We start from the raw sequence: 13,828 nt of genomic DNA, 5'->3' as shown, positions 1-13,828 counted from the left end.
CTGAAATTTCAGTACTTTGGCCACCTCATGCAAAGAGTTGACTCATTGGAAAAGACTCTGATGCTGGGAGGAATTGGGGGCAGGAGGAGAAGGGGACGACAGAGGATGAGACAGCTGGATGGCATCACTGACTCGATGGACGTGAGTCTGAGTGAACTCCAGGAGTTGGTGATGGACAGGGAGGCCTGGCGTGCTGCGATTCATGGGGTCGCAAAGAGTCGGACACGACTGAGTGACTGAACTGAACTGAACTGAGGCATTTTCTAAGTTGAGGTTTTCCCTACAGCTGTCCTCCTTTCTTTTTGACTTTCACCAAAACTGCCTCTAAAGATCCATTTATGTCAATGTGGTTTTCCCTGGTGGCTCAGATGATAAACAATCTGCCTACAATGTGGGAGACCCAGGTTTGATGCCAAAGTCAGGAAGATACCCTGAAGAAGAGAATGGTGACCCACTGCAGTATTTTTGCCTGGAGAATCCCATGGACAGAGGGGACTGGTAGGCTACAGTCTATGGGATCGCAAAGAGTCAGACACGACTAAGCGACTAACACACAGGCTCTTTCTAACACACATTAAATCGCTTCCTGCCTCCACCCACTGTCCAGTTCCAAGGCTGATTCCATATTTTTTGTATTTGTTATAGCAGCACTCCAATTCTTGGTTCTAATTTCTGTCTTTTTTTATAAGCCACCCAGTCCTTGGTACTCCTTTGTAAGCAGCCCAAGCTTACTTAAAACGATACCTAAGGAACAAAAGGAAGAAGATATTTGGGATGGTTTGGAGGAAACAATGGTAACATGTGGTAGGAAAATCTAAGATTTGATTCATTTTTACTTAGCATTACTTCTTTTTAATCAGTTTTACTGAAATATTATTTATACAACATAATTTGGCAGTTTTTAAGTGTATGATTTGAAGAGTATGGACAAATGTATATATACAGCAGCTTAACCAACACCATCAATATCTGGTACAAAGTCATCACATTGAAAATTTCCACATGTCCCTTTTACTTTAAATTATGTCTAAAGGAAGCACTAAGGTTAATAAATCTAGCCACTAATATTATACACACATAAACAAAAGGCAAACCCTGTTATCTCTAATTGAGATCTCTTAATTCCTCAGCAAATGTATCAAGAACAATGAAAAATCAAGAGCTATAATTTAACCAAAACATAGATAGCAAAAAGATAAACTTTCTCCAGAAAAGTAATCTAACAGTTAATCTATATAATAGGTCCTGCTTTCATCTGTATCGTTTGATCAAAGTGCCTGTGCAATATTGTCATCTTCAGAGACAATGGGTATTTTTCAGGGGGATGGAAGACGAGCTCTCTGTCCCCAGAGTAAATTCTCCTTTGAAAAGGTACCAATCAGAGAGACCAAAGAAAGAAATGGCCTGAACATTCTCAACAGTCATCTAGTTACACAGACTTGCAGCAAGTTTCTTCCATGTTCAGTATAAGGAGTTATCGTGGACCCCAGTTCCACACAAGAAGAACATTACTCTAAATAACCAAGTGGTCATGGGGATGACTATATAAGTTTCAGACAGATGTTTTTATTAAAAAAAAAAAAAAAAGAAAGAAGCCAGATGGGAGTATTAAAGGCAGGAACCAAATTAAGCTGAAGATTACCCAAAAAGATAAAAAGATGACTAGGAGAGTAACAGCCAGTGCTGACCGGAGTCAGAGTGCAGCCGGCCAGCCCGTGCAGACGGACGTGGCTCAGACTTGGCTCAAACCCAAAACAAGCACAAAGTACCCATATCCCGAGCAACCAGAGAATGAACCGTGTGCTAAGCAACTGAGTCATCACATGTTACAATAAGGTCTACAGTCCCTTCCCAGGAAGAATGTTTTAAGAATAAAAAGAAATCTCATTGCTGGGCAGGATGAACCCTACATACTCTTGCCCAGAGGCAAGAGACAAGCCAGCAATGAATAAAATACAACTTTGACTCGCATACCCCAGCCTGCTTTCAATCAAATTTCAAAGAAAGTAAAATATGTAAAGAAAACACAAATTTAAATTTTCACCCCCTAGAAAAGCTAGATCAAAGGGTTCATATTTTATAGTTTCAAAAATGTTAGTCCCATTAAATATTTTCTGGCCTGCATGAACCTTTCCCACAATAATCAGTGTTCTGGAGGTTGAGCGTCTGATCAGCTACTAAAACCCCTCAGCTGTGAATTTGAATTGTGATTATTTACAGCTTGTTTTCTCTTAGAGTTGAGACCTAAGAACAAATGCTAATTCAGTCTGAGATTCTGGGTGTTAAGTTTTAAAAATATGAATTTGAGGGAAGGGTACACAATTCAACTCATAACAGAAATAAAATAATGATTTAAATTTTTTTAAAAAGGAGGAGTGCTAATTTACCTAATTGTCTTGCTGTGTGCAATGCATAAAAGCACGAAGAATACCACAGAGTTTGCGAAACACACAGATATATGTGACTCTAACTGATACCTGCTTTATTCCTTGGCAGGGAACAAAGGAATACCCTACTAGAAAGGATCCCTTCAGTCCCTGCTAGCTGCTCTCACTGTGAATGTCCATCTCTCCTCATTTCAAGCTTACTCATCATCCTGCAAGTCCTCAGGAATCTTCAGGGCCTCCTTCCTTTGATGCAGACTCAGGTTAAACCCATGGACAGAGGAGCCTGGTGGGCTGCAGTCCATGGGGTCGCGAAGAGTCGGACACGACTGAGCAACTTCACTTTCACTTTTCATTTTCATGCATTGGAAAAGGAAATGGCAACCCACTCCAGTGTTCTTGCCTGGAGAATCCCAGGGACGGGGGAGCCTGATGGGCTGCCACCTATGGCGTGGCACAGAGTCGGACACGACTGAAGCGACTTAGCAGCAGCAGCAGCAGCAGGTTAAACCCAAAAAAGTTGTAGTTAACATTCTCCTGAATGTCAGTGAAAAGATTGATGGCCCAGAGAAGACGAGACGGAGGGAGAAGATTTGGCGGCAGGAAGCTACCACCGCTGGCTCTGAGGAGACTGCTTTAATTAAGAGCAGCGAGGCGGTGTTTTACACATGATGGCTCCTAGAACAATTAGATCACCAGCTGAGTGTCTCTCAAATCACCTGGAGATCTTATCAAAATGGACGTTCTGATTCTGTAGATCTGGAGGGGTGGATACAAGACTATCTCCAGTTCACTCCCAAGTGGTGTCAACGTTGCTGGTCCATGGACCACAGATAATTTCTTTCTTTAGGTTTTCAGGTGTCCAGTTTTACTAAACTGCACTATTTTTAGCTGAAATAAATGGTCCACACTATCTATTCCTAGAAGTAAACACTCTTATTTGATTTTGCTACCTCTATTGTTTACTTCATTTTTTTTTTATTCAAAGGCAAACTTACAAATGATGACAACTAGCTCACTTAATTCATCCTTCCCCATCCTCTCTATACGTCATTGCTGTTAATCATCACTATTAATTACTCTCCCTGCCACATCTGGAATTTTAAATATTTTAAAATCTGTATTCTTATTTTGTCAAATTTTGACCTGACCTAGCAACTTCCCACTGTGACAGTGTTAAAGATATTAACCCCTTGCCCTTAACTTCACTTTTCCTTCTTCTTTATCTCTTCTAAGTCCTGTTATCTAAACTTTTAATTTTATAATTTATATTCAGTATTATGACCAATAATTGTCTTTAATGGTTTGCATATAGATTCTGAAAATTTTAAACCAATAAACAGTATCTATGTCATTGTAATTATTTAAATATTATTTACTTTACATATATTTAGAAATATGCTTGTTTACCTTTACTTCTCAAGTACCACATCCCTATGCTGGTTGGCCCGGAACAGCACTCCTGCATACCAGTCAAATGGATTATTTTATCGTGTGGCCTCAATTATGCCAAATCCTGTTGTTGTAGCCACGCGTTCCGGGAAATAAACTCACTCAGAAGAACAATGCAGACAGTGGAGTGCGGTCTATTACACCGGCGGGCCCAAGGCAGAGTCTCCTCTTAGCCAAGGACCCCGACCAGCATTTGTGAAAATCTTTTATACCCCACGTGTACGTGTCTGAACCCACCACTCCAAATTCCTTGAGCCTTACATAAACCAAAGAAAATACAATCCCAATAACCCCGTCATTCACGTGCTATGTACTCATGTGCTCAAACAGTCAAACAATTAGCCAATAATCAATAAACCCGAGGTCACACTCCGATTGATACAGAAAAAACTATGGCCTGTTTGGAGGAAGGTGTGATTAGTGTATGTTTTCTCTTAGGCGATGAGCAACCTAGATATGATCTTCAAGGTTCCCCTGTCTGGAGGGGGTCTTATCCTTCTGTTGTTGTTTTCATAGGCACTAAGCACAGAGTTCAGAGTCCCTTGGAAAGGTGACCACGCATGATCAGCATGAACAGGCCTAAGACGGAGTCCAGGCCCTATGAATTCCTTCTTCACTGTCACATTTCTGTTTGCTCCATATTTGGACCATGACTTTCTTGTACTTTTTGAATTTGAACTGGTTTGGAAGACAGAGAGGTGGAGGGGTTTAATTATCTTGTTTTTTTTCTTTTAAAAACAGGAAATATATGCTTTCACTATATCCTGAAATTTACTCTCAATCATATAATAAAGTCTCCTTTTTCCAAGAGACATTTCTCCTGTAGTTCTAGGTCCTCCACCTCCCACACAGCTCTCATCCTGGGCTTTCCCACACTGCATATCTGGCCGAAATACCGTGTCTTCTTTCTCAGTTCCCTTTCTCATTTTGCTATCACTGAGAAATGTCTGCAAAAAGGATCCATGGTAGGCAAATTTTCTGAATCCTTGCATACCTGAAAATGCCTTTATTCTACCCTAATTGATTCATTGATTGGTTATGGAAATTTCGTGTCAAAATAACTTTTCCTCAGAGCTTTGAAAGCATAATTCTATTATAGTCACACACCCATGTGACTGACGAGACGTCTGACACTAGCCTGATCCGCCATCCTTTTAAGGAAATTTTTCTTTCTGAAAACTTCTTATCTGCATCTGAAATGATCTTAAATTTCATAGGAATGTGTTGGGGGGGCGTATTTTTAGTCATCTCTTACAGCATATGAAAATATTACATTCAGCTCTGGGAAATTTTCTTTCATTATTTTGTTCATTTCTTCTCTCTTCTCTTGGCTTTTCATTTCTGGGACTCCTGCTAGTCTGATTTCTGAACTTTCAGATTTATTGTACCTTGTTTTTCATATTTTGGTGATTTTGTTTGTCTTTGCTTAATGTTATTGGAGTTTTACTTTTCAGCAATCATTTGTAATTTATAAAAGTCATTTCTCATTTATTCATTCTTTCTTCATAGCATCCTGCTTCTGCTTTCTGGATATAGTATTGTTTCACATCTTAATGCCAATACTAACAGGATAGAATTTTTTTTTTAAGTTATCTCCTGTTCCCTAGTGTATGTGAATGCTAAGTCATTTCAGTAATGTTTGACTCTTTTCAACCTCATGGATTATAGCCCACCAGGCTCCTCTGTCCATGGGATTCTCTAGGCAAGAATACTGGAATGGATTACCATGCCCTCTTCCAGGGGATCTACGCAACCCAGGGATCAAACCCTGTGTCTTATGTCTCCTGCATTTGCAGGTGAGCTCTTTACCACTGAGACACGAGGGAAGCCCTAAATTTACCTCAAGTTCCTCCAGTGTCAATATATGTTTTTATATATTTTAATGACATATTTTAGTGTATTTTCTTATCTCCATTTTCTTTCAGCACTACTGTTTTTTTCAATAGTCTGGTATCTTGGATTCCATTTGTGTTTAAGAATGAAAATCTGGGTTTATCATTATAAATAATTGAGGTTTCCTCTGAACTGTTTTTACATATAACCCTTCCCCTGAGTGGGAAGAATGCATGACTTTATGTGTTCATGGCTGTGAGGTATAAGTGTTCAATGGGCAAGAGGCAAACTGATAATCACAGTGAGGAGCATAGTTCTCTAGAAGGTTTCGTTTTCTTCGGACAGTTTAATTCAGGAGAACACTATTTGACAAACTCTTTCACACCAACAAATATATCAGGACGGATATTTTTACTAGAGCATTTCGTCTACTTCCAGCCAGAGAAGATCCACCAGGAGTTCTTGCCCCACACATCTGAGGCTTCCTGGCAGTGCTAGGCATAGAGGTAAGGAAGGACACCCCTATCACACTGCACTGACAAACCTTCAGAGCATCACTTCGGTTTTCTTCATTCTACGTCTGCCAACTTGAGCCTAGTCATCTTCCATTCCATTTCCCATATGCCCACCAGGCAGCTACTTCCTCTGTAATGTGTCCCTCCTCATATTTCTCTGTGATCTATCTTCCAGAAATTAATTTTCCTCTCATTTTCTTATAACTTCTCCCTCCTTTTCTCCTGGATTTTATGAGTTTCTAGCCTAACTATTTTACTGTGACATCAATTGGACTAGAGATAGAGGGCAAGTCAATAAATATGCTCGGTCTGCCATCTTGTAATCTTGGACCTGAACGCACTATATTGCAGGCAACCAAAATAACTCTTCTATCTTTTCCATGCTTTAATTTTAAGACAGATGTTGTCTTTTAGTTAACAAAGACTTAAATCAGGAAACTATCCTTAATTCCTCCTTGACTGATTCCCACATCTAGTCAGTCAATGGACACTATCCACTGAACCTCGGCGAAGGTTTAAAAAGCTATTTCCTGTTTAACATGCCCATCTTCCATGCAGAAAGTGCAGACTGGTGGGAGATTCAGAACTTAGTAGTAGTAACTGTGTGAGGTGACAGATATGTTAACAAACTTACTGCAGTAATCATTTAGCAACATATATATATCAAATCACCTTAAACTTACATCATGTTATATGTCAATTATATCTCATTAAGATGGGTATAGTGTGTGCTCAGTCACTCAGCTGTGTCTGATGCTTTGCAATTCCATGGACTGTAGGTTGCCAGGCTCCTCTGCCCAGGGGATTCTCCAGGCAAAAATCCTGGAGTGGGTTGCCATGCCCTCCTTCAAGGGATCTTCCTGACCCAGGGATCGAACTCATGTCTCTTAAATCTCCTGCATTGGCAGGAGTTCTTTACCACTAGTGCCACCTGGGAAGCTCTCATTAAGATAGGGACGGAAGAAAGAAAAAGAACGTAGTACTTCTAACCCTCATAGAGCCACCTGTACTATTGTGAGAGCTCCTGAAACTTCTTCCTGCTTATAATTTCCCTTTTTAATTCATCCCACCCACTGTTCTTCTTCCCTAGCAATTTCCCCATAGTAAAGATTTTACCATTCACCATATGTGTATCCATCTCCAGGACATGAACTCCTGGAGATGCTTATGAGAACTTCAGGGGAGGTATTTTTAAGACTCACTCTCTCCCCAGAAACAAGAGGAAAGAATAAAGTGCAAGTGTCTAAGCTTGTCTGTAAAGCCCCTCCACATCCAGGTCCCACTCTGCATTTCTGCCCTTACCTCTCATTCCTCCTCCTCTTGCTCTTTGGATTCTAGCCAAGCTAAATCACTTTCTAGGCCTTTAATTTGTTCTGCAATTTCCTACTCCTGTGCTCTTGGTTTTCCTATTTAAAATGCATGCTCCCCTCATGGAGAAAAGGTGTTGTCAAAATTTCCTCCGTCTTTCAAGGACAATTGAAATGCCTGTTCTTTTCTCAGGTAGTCCTGAATCCTCCCAGCTGGAGTTAATTTCTCTTCCCCTCTTCTATCTTAACACTTGGTTTACTCTTCTCTTGTAACTCCTGTCATAACCTGACTTATTCAATAGTTGCTGGTGTACTCTATTTTCTCCTATGTAGTAGACAATCAGCTGCTTGAATGCAGAAGTCATCATTGCTAATTTAACTTCCTATAATACTTAACACAGTGACTCTTACACATGGCTGATGCTCAATAAATCAGGTAGATAAACCTTCTGGTGAAAAATGACTATAGTAACACTCAATAACTTACCACTGTTCAAAAATATTACCCTGGCATTCAAAGTTCTTCATACTATAGCTCCAATTTACTTTCCTACTGCAGGAATCTTAGTTCATGCTAAAAGACTCTATTTACAGACCACCAGACTGGTCAGTATGCCGTGTCTATCCCCTCTAACTGACCACGTTTATGTTCATTATGTATCGCTTCAAAGTGCTTCCTTATAACATTTTGACACCATTCAACTTACAATGCTCTATCTGCTGATTTCAATTAGCAATGTTTGCATCAACTGTAATTTTTTTCTTGCTATGCAAATTTAATTATTATTAAATTCCTTCCCTAGCTAAATTATCGGAGAAGGCAATGGCACCCCACTCCAGTACTCTTGCCTGGAAAATCCCATGGATGGAGGAGCCTGGTAGGCTACAGTCCATGGGGTTGCTAAGAGTCGGACACGACTGAGCGACTTCACTTTCACTTTTCACTTGCATGCATTGGAGAAGGAAATGGCAACCCACTCCAGTGTTCTTGCCTGGAGAATCCCAGGGGCAGGAAAGCCTGGTGGGCTGACGTCTATGGGGTCACTCAGAGTTGGACACGACTGAAGTGACTTAGCAGCAGCAGCAGCTAAATTATGTTTCTTTTTATTTGCCACAGTACTTTACATATGATAAGACTCTGGATTTATTTGATTAATTGAAGATTTTATCATTCATTCAAATTAATCATCAGTAATGTTACTTTAGAAGTCCAACAATACTAATTACATGATTTTAAAATATGATTTGGCATTTTTAACAATTAACATGAATATATTAATGAAAAACAATAAATGTATATGCTAATTGATTATTTTAATGTATTTAAAATCTCTTTAAAATAGATTAAATTGTACATCATCATGTTTACACTGGAGTCTGGCAGACTATAGTCCTTGGGGTTTCAAAGAGTCAGACACAACTGAGTAACTATGCATGCACTCACGTTTATGTTATACATGTGCTTTGTATATATGCATAATTTATTCAAGATATGTCTAAATTATCATCAACTTGAAGTTACTAGGCTCTGATATAATCAAAGCTTGTTTGTAAAATAAGTAATAGAAAACAATCCTTCTGTTTTCAGTGTGACTTCCCTGGTGGCTCAGTCAGTAAAGAATCTGCCTGTAATGCAGGAGACCTAGGTTCGCTCTCTGGGTTGGGAAGATCCTCTGGAGAAAGGAATGGCTATCCACTCTAGTATTCTTGCCTGGAGAATTCCATGGACAGAGAAGCCTGGCAAGCTACACTCCGTGGGGTCACAAAGAGTTGGACACAACTGAGGGACTAACACTTTTTCTCTTTTCCATACATTCTATAGATTTTTCTGGAGATAATTTTAAAGCTAATCTGAACTTATTCTAACAAAGATTTCATACAGCAAAACAGAACTTCACTACAAAATCAAGGTATGCTGTTGCATATGTTACTGTGCTCAGGAGTCTTGTCAGCACATCAAAAATACACTTATTCTTATTTATTTCCAGAATTTTCTTCCATCTTACAAATATATTTCTATCTTGTCTTAATTATCTGTTTCATAAGTTCATATCATATTTCATTTTCTGTTTATTTGTAATTTAACAGCTTGCTTGGGGCTTATTTAGTATTTTAGTGAGCTTTATTTCTGCCTCATCTGAATCTTAAACCTATTGAGTGGTCTCTCATCCACGTTTTGAATGGGGCACTGAATCCATGGTCTTTAAGTGGCTTAGGTCTAATGTGAAGATATATTCATACAATCACTTAAGTTACAATATTATAAACCACAATACCATTAAATACTATTTGAGTATTATGATTAAAGAGAGAACATAATTAAGATCTCTGCTTTGGAATTATCAGAGAGAGATAGGTAGCAATAACAGAGCTTGACCTTTAGCCATGTAGTACTTAACAAGGTAAAGAGGAAGCATGAGAAGTAGAAATACCATGAATTTGATGCTGGACAAAACTAGGTTTCATCATATAGCTCTTCAGTCGCTTTACTTTTCTAAACCATGAAGCTAAGTCACTTCAGTAGGCCATGCCCTCCTCCAGGGGATCTTCCTGACCCAAGGATAGAACCTGCATGTCTTACATCTCCTGCATTGGCAGGTGGTTTCTTTACCACTGATGCCACCTGGGAAGCCTAGATGATAATAAAATAAAAGTACCAGAAGGAGTACTGATTCTTACCTCACAGAGTTGTTGGGAGGACAGAGAGAATGCAAAAAAAAAACTGAACACTGTACTTGGCAGAGTAAACATTCAATAAATTAGTTTAAAGGCTAGGGCAATACAGGTGGAGGCAAAGAGGCAGGGGGAAGGAGTGCATTGCCATGATCAAGGAATGTTATAGTCTATACTTTAGCAGAGTAGCTGATTAAGTCTATGATGATAAGTCTATGATGCTCAATGGAGCAAGTCTTAAAGGGCTTTCAATTATTTTAGAATTAACTGTGTTGACTATGGTGAGCCATGGTCTGGCTGATTCTGCAAAATAGAGCTAAGTTTGAATGAAGATTCCTTTGGGCAGCAATGTTCAAGATGGGTTAAAATCAAGGAAACAACGGACAGAGAAAGGCACCATGTTTTTAGTAAGAATACTATACTTAAAGGGGCTTTCCTGGTAGTTCAGCTGATAAAGAATTCACATGCAATGCAGGAGACTCCTGTTCAATTCCTGGGTTCGGACAATCCCCTGGAGAAAGGAATGGCTACCTCCAGTATTCTGGCCTGGAAATTCCATGGACAGAGGAGCCTGGCAGGCTACAGTCCATGGGGTCACAAAGAGTCGGGCCCAACTGAGTGACTTTCACTTTTCACTGCACTTAAAAGCACAGGGCCTGGCTTTAGGTTCCAACTCTGCACATAATCACACTTTAAAGAAGCGACTTTTGGATGTATAATCCAGATTACGGCTTTCTTTCCCAGAGAACTCCTACCTACGAAAGTGGTACCCTGCAATCATGTTTCTTCTATGTGACACTGTAGTCAATCGGACAAGTGGACATTCAACCCCAATTAGCCCAAGAAGTCTATAAGAATTTTGAGTTTGTATCCAATAAGTCTGTTCAAACTCTATTAATATTTCAACTGACGAAATAGGGCCCCTTAAAGCAGTCTTGTTATGCTCAATGGCCTCAGAAAGCAGGGAGAAAAGGGTCCATGGACAGAGAAGTCTAAAAGAGTTAGCAAAGACAATGGGCAGAGCAACCTGGGAAGATCCCCCTGCCCAGAAGAACTTGCTTCCCAGCTTCAAAGAATGTGAGTAGCTGATAGTCTCCAGCTGTCAGCAACCTCAGCGAGCCCTCGGTGTACCCCCTGAACCCACACACCTCCTAGGGTTTGGCCAGTGATTAGCGGTGGTAACCAAGATCACATTTATTTTGAGATACCAACAAAACACCAAGCAAAGGGATGGAATAAGGGCCTAGCCAGTCTTGCCCAGTGCAGGACTCTTCTAGCAGGCACACTTCAGTCCACAATTCCCCCAATGCACTGGCAGAGACATCATCCATGTCCGCATTGTGACCTGAGTGGTTCCTCCTGCCCAAACCTTCTGCCCAAGTGTCAGTGGTTCTGAGGTTGAGAAACACTGCTCTGTGTGACTCTTTGTTGCCATTAAATGATCTCTAAGTCAGAAATCCTTTCAAAATTATTTGAGATGTTCATCTCACACGCTAGTAAAATAATGCTCAAAATTCTCCAAGCCAGGCTTCCGCAATATGTGAACCGTGAACTTCCTGATGTTCAAGCTGGTTTTAGAAAAGGCAGAGGAACCAGAGATCAAATTGCCAACATCCGCTGGATCATGGAAAAAGCAAGAGAGTTCCAGAAAAACATCTATTTATGCTTTATTGACTATGCCAAAGCCTTTGACTGTGTGGATCACAATAAACTGTGGAAAATTCTGTAAGAGATGGGAATACCAGACCAGCTGACCTGCCTCTTGAGAAATCCGTATGCAGGTCAGGAAGCAACAGTTAGAACTGGACATGGAACAACAGACTGGTTCCAAATAGGAAAAGGAGTTCATCAAGGCTGTATATTGTCACCCTGTTTATTTAACTTATATGCAGAGTACATCATGAGAAACACTGGACTGGAAGAAACACAAGCTGGAATCAAGATTGCTGGGAGAAATATCAATAACCTCAGTTATGCAGATGACACCACCCTCATGGCAGAAAGTGAAGAGGAACTCAAAAGCCTCTTGATGAAAGTGAAAGAGGAGAGTGAAAAAGTTGGCTTAAAGCTCAACATTCAGAAAACGAAGATTATGGCATCCGGTCCCACCACTTCATGGGAAATAGATGGGGAAACAGTGGAAACAGTGTCAGACTTTATTTTTCTGGGCTCCAAAATTACTGCAGATGGTGACTGCAGCCATGAAATTAAAAGACGCTTACTCCTTGGAAGGAAAGTTATGACCAACCTAGATAGCATATTCAAAAGCAGAGACATTAGTTTGCCAACAAAGGTCTGTCTAGTCAAGGCTATGGTTTTTCCTGTGGTCATGTATGGATGTGAGAGTTGGACTGTGAAGAAGGCTGAGTGCCGAAGAATTGATGCTTTTGAACTGTGGTGTTGGAGAAGACTCTTGAGAGTCCCTTGGACTGCAAGGAGATACAACCAGTCCATTCTGAAGGAGATCAGCCCTAGGATTTCTTTGGAAGGAATGATGCTAAAGCTGAAACTCCAGTACTTTGGCCATCTCATGCGAAGAGTTGACTCATTGGAAAAGACTCTGATGCTGGGAGGGATTGGGGGCAGGAGGAGAAGGGGACAACAGAGGATGAGATGGCTGAACGGCATCACTGACTTGATGGATGTGAGTCTGGGTGAACTCCTGGAGTTGGTGATGGACAGGGAGGCCTGGCGTGCTGCGATTCATGGGGTCGCAAAGAGTCGGATACGACTGAGCGACTGATCTGATCTGATGATAAAAGAGAAATATGCAAATGGATTATTAATACAAAGACAAAAAAGGTCACATAGTAAAGAGGCAGCTTTGTAGAGAACAAATGTACTAGAAAACCTATGCTAAGAATATGTCATCACTAAACCCCAAAGATAGCTCTCAATGGCCAGGTCAGAAAGGAAAACATTGTGTTGCATAGTTCTCATCATGTGATAGAAGTTTTCCATAAAAGTATTAGGCTCTTCAGTGAGGCCTAGAAGAATGATGACATCATGCAAGAAAAACTCTGAAATAGAATTTTATTTTGAAGGTCAGTGGCAGGGTCATCTCAGATGAGTCAAGTGTGAATGAATGCCAAGCAGAAGCATATAGTATGTGAAACCTTTGGACATTATGAGATTTACAGTATTTTAATTTTACTGCATTTTTTTTTTTTTTTTTTGGCTTGGTGTATATATGACTCTCAGACTTGCCTTCTTCTCAGGGAGAATATAAGATACCAAATCTGGAAGACAGGGTCCCTGATATTTCTGAGGTTGGAATTTCTAATTTTTGCTTGTTTGCTTTTAATGAACACATGTAGCCCAATTCTGCTACAGAAATAGAGACTTGCCTGTTTTTTCTGAATGGGGTAAAAACCCACATTCTCATCAAGTGGCACAGAAAAAACAGCAAGAATAGTCAGGGCCCATACATACCAAGCCAGACATTGTCCCAGCAATACTGAAAAAGGAATAACTATCTATGGTCCCTCTGGACAGTCGAGGACACTGCCTTTCAACCAGAATTCTATCCATTGTTTCCCATTCTCCTTTCCACTCTCAAACAGAGCTTCCTTAGCCAATTATAAGCCCAGAATCTAATCCACAGATAATTTAGATAATTTGGCCAAATTTTTCCTTTGGACAAAAAAAAAAAAAAAAAAAAAAG

At 40.2% G+C, this 13,828-nt stretch overlaps 1 long non-coding RNA gene across 9 annotated transcripts in view; it reads right to left on the bottom strand.

Annotated features, from left to right (window-relative positions):
- The window catches only part of LOC129638614 (uncharacterized), a 107,163-nt gene extending 99,638 nt beyond the window's left edge, over positions 1–7,525 (bottom strand). Inside the window, exon 1 of one of the 9 annotated variants that reach the window (XR_008707939.1) lies at positions 7,487–7,525. This is a non-coding gene — a long non-coding RNA (uncharacterized LOC129638614). Of the gene's footprint in view, positions 1–2,387; positions 3,732–7,486 lie in introns of those variants that run through there. The other 8 variants (XR_008707941.1, XR_008707936.1, XR_008707940.1 and 5 more) reach the window with 8 other exon arrangements.
- Between the last annotated feature and the right edge of the window lie 6,303 nt (positions 7,526–13,828).

The sequence above is a fragment of the Bubalus kerabau genome, chromosome 1, assembly GCF_029407905.1.
Source record: "Bubalus kerabau isolate K-KA32 ecotype Philippines breed swamp buffalo chromosome 1, PCC_UOA_SB_1v2, whole genome shotgun sequence".
NCBI lineage: Eukaryota > Metazoa > Chordata > Mammalia > Artiodactyla > Bovidae > Bubalus > Bubalus kerabau.
This window is presented reverse-complemented; position numbering and strand designations above follow the sequence as displayed.